Source organism: Mus musculus, chromosome 2 (genome assembly GCF_000001635.26).
Source record: "Mus musculus strain C57BL/6J chromosome 2, GRCm38.p6 C57BL/6J".
Classification (NCBI taxonomy): domain Eukaryota; kingdom Metazoa; phylum Chordata; class Mammalia; order Rodentia; family Muridae; genus Mus; species Mus musculus.
In genome coordinates this window covers 129,976,042-129,977,245 of record NC_000068.7, presented here as the reverse complement: position 1 = coordinate 129,977,245, position 1,204 = coordinate 129,976,042, and positions in this window count along the sequence as shown.

The window sequence follows — 1,204 nt, the reverse complement described above, 5'->3', positions numbered from 1 at the left end:
TCTTTTAACATGTACAGTATTAGGCTCAGCTTCACAATCATGAGATAGACTCACCCCATAACCTCCAATATTTCCTATTCTCTGATTCCAAACTTTTCCTAGCTCCTGGCCACTGGCCTTTTTCAGAAACATCATCACAGGATGGCTTGTCTGGAGTTTTGTATAAATGGAATCGTGTGATACTTTTGTAGGTCACAATTGGGTTGAACTGAAAGTGTCACACTCCGTTTGCTCCAAACACCACCATACTTTCCTTGACATAGTTCACAGGATCCTTCATAAATGACCTGTGTTGAGGTAAAACCAACTGGTGGAAAGCCACACACCCCATGAAGAATTGCATGAGAGATAAGTTGGCAGTGCCAAGACTCTGGGTAGTGGCCTGGGTGGTGATTTACAGCTTAATGGAAGAAAGAGTTCTCCAAAAGTTGGGTTTGGTCATGTTCTGGAATGTGCTAAACCCAAAGCAAAGCACCTCCTATCCAAGACAAGGGACAGAAAGAAAGGCCAGTGAAGGCCAAAGTGTCAGGGGAGGGGTGTGGGTAGAACACTTCTGGACTTGGTTGCTGGTGTCTATTTCAAACTTAATATCCCTTTCTAGCTAATTGGGATCTTTAACAAACCAAAATACTTTTAACATCACTTAGAGTAAAGCAAGAAACTCCAGTGGTTGAAGTTTAGTAGCAGCACTAGAATCTCCAGCTTCTATAAAAAGGCAAGACTAAAGAAACAATGGAAAGGACCAGGGACACGTGAAACATTCACAAGGAGAACATCACCTCTTGACATCATCATTTCTTAACAACTTAGTGAGTAGCTTCCGGGCAAAGAAACAGAAAAGAGGAGAGATGGTTTGCTTCTCAAGTGACATCTCAGAGCTCACTAGACCCCAGCTTCCTCTGACAATTCATCAGTGCGCTCAATGGACCCCTCTTTGGTGGCTATGACTCACAGCGTATCCGCTGGGCCACCGGAATGCCTTGCAAAGCTTTACATGGTTGACAAGACGTGATGGAGCCTTTTACGATAGGGAAATATGTACAAACCTCCATCCACAGTGAGCATGGAGGACTACAATAGAGGAAGTGTGCAGATTCCCACGGGAGCATAACACAATGTCCAGGGGAATGAAGGAGTGGAGGGGAGTAGGCTGTCACACCAGAACCTAAAAGATAGGTGGTGACCTATGATATCACACATGGCA